Source organism: Sitophilus oryzae, unplaced genomic scaffold (assembly GCF_002938485.1).
Source record: "Sitophilus oryzae breed Bouriz unplaced genomic scaffold, Soryzae_2.0 scaffold_1867_pilon_pilon, whole genome shotgun sequence".
Lineage (NCBI taxonomy): Eukaryota > Metazoa > Arthropoda > Insecta > Coleoptera > Curculionidae > Sitophilus > Sitophilus oryzae.
The window spans coordinates 150125-152604 of NW_022146576.1; positions in this window are offsets into that span (position 1 = coordinate 150125).

Consider the following 2480-nt stretch of genomic DNA (forward strand, 5'->3'; position numbering starts at 1 on the left):
GCGGATACAAGATTTTTTTTAGGGGGGGCCCAAATAAAAAAACTGACGCCGGGAGGCACGTATAGCCGCCCATACTAAAATATGTTAATAAAAATTGGTAGGCAGTTCTTTTAGTTTCAAAGTAAAGGAATTTTCCAATTTTTTGTATCTAAAAAACTGCAACTTTGACTGATTTTGATGTTATTACAAATATTGTTGCAAATATTATTCCTAATCTTAAATTGAAAACCATGTTTCGCTAGCTACTGTAATTTTGGAGTTACGATTTTTTTTACTTTTTAACCGCCTTCCATACCCCCTTACCAACCCCCCCATCCCCACCAAAAACTAATGGCCAGATTCTCGGGTGCCACAGTATTTTTGTGCCAAATTTGGTTAAAATCGGTTTAGCGGTTTTTGAGTTATCGTGTTACAGACGAACAGACGGACAGACGGATAGACAGACAGATAGACAGACACCATAAAATATTTTGTATTTAGGCCATTTATGACCCAAATAACTCATTTTGAGTGAAATATAGCCTACCATACTTGTTAGTATGGTCGGCTAAACATTATGTAGAATATGCTTTTTAGGGCGCCATTTTTAACACAAAAGGCTAATATTTAACCCAATTTAAGATTTTAAGGGGGGGGTCCCATGGCCCCCCCTCTGTATCCACGACTGGAGCAGGTGCCTTTATGCAAAAATCAAAATTTTCAAAGAAATCCCATCACCGCTTCTCCATAAATATTTAACGTGCCATGGTTGTAAATCACCCTATCATTTCATATCCCATTTTAATACATTAATATCCAATTTGCTAAGTTAAATTTGTTATTAATTATGTACCTGGACCTGGTTTTAACATTATTATTTAACATTGTTTTTTAATTATATTTTGCTATAAATCAACATCATCACGAATTTTAATGAACAAAGTATATTTTAAATTAGTGAATTATTAATAAAAACTTTAGTTTATTCTGTTTATAACCGTTGAAAAATGTATCAAATTAATTTAATCATCTTCTTGTTAAATTAAATATGTTAAATGAAAAAAATCCACAATTCGAAATCAGATCAAGAAACTATTTTATTGTTAATAAATAAATCGTAAATTTATTTCTTGATATAATGGCGAAGGCAGTTTATAAATACTCTATGTTTTTTATCCAAAACTAATATTTCTTGATATAATGGTGAAGGTGTTTTGAATTAGTTTAATTTTTATGAAATATTGCCCACAGACACGAACTAATCAGAATACAATATATAGGGTGTCCCAATATTCTATGGACATAGAACTACTACGTATTTTTGGAATCAAAATAAGTTTATTCGACACAATTTACCTTTGTACAAAAGTACTTGGTTTTTCCGTTAGAGGGCATGAACCTTTAAAAAAATTAACATATTTTTTCAGGTACTTTAAGAACCGTAATTCCGATTTGAATGAGATTTTGGGTGTGTATGTTTTGCTTAACATTTGGCTCTTAGAAGAATCAAGAACGTGAAGGGTGAAAACCACCCGCACCCCTACATAAATTTTAGTATAAATATTTTTCCAACTCAACCGACAACCGTTTTTTTTTCGTAAAATGGTCCTTCTAGTATTTACTACATTTTTTGTTTTGGTTTGGTCAAGAAACGTCAACGCGCACATACTTTTTGAGGAAAAAAAAATACTTTTTCGAAGCGGACTTCCAAAAAATGTTTTTTGTCGCATCAAGCTATGGAGGCGCATAAAATCTATTTCTATTATGCTCTTAATAATCTAGTTGGCAGTGTAATACAAAATATGGAAAAATCTATTATGTTTTATTAATCTAGTTGGATAGTGTAATGCAAAATATGGAATTTTATATTAGTATCACAAATTATATTTGACAATAAGCCTCATAAAAACCTTAAAAAATTATAAATTTTAAATTAATTAACGTTCGGGTTTATTTTTCATTGATGCTCTCTAACGGATAAACAAATTATGTGCAATTAATTTATTTTGATTTAAAAAATACGTAGCTGTTCTATGTCCATGGAATATTAAAACACTCTGTATATTTTGTAGGTCTGCTTTGGAAAAATAAATTCTCCAAAAAAAAATTTCTCAAAAACTATGCGATGTGGCGTATTTTTGCAAGAGCCAAAAAATGTAGTAAAACTAGAGGGACAATTTTACGAAAAGAAAACTTCGGTGGTGGGGTTGGAAAATATTTATACTAAAATTTATTTGGGGGTGAATGGTTGTTTTCACTCTTCCCGTACTTTTTCTTAATTTTTGTGAAAGTCAAATGTTAAAGCACTTACATACACACCCAAAATCTCATTCAAATCGGAATAACGGTTCTTAAAATATCTGAAAAAATGTGTATTTTTTAAAGTTTGATCTTAGGGGACCAACGAAGCACTGTTGTATAGAGGTAAATGGTGTCCAATGAATTTATTTTGATTCTAAAAATATATAGTAGTTCTATGTCCACGGAATATTGGGACACCC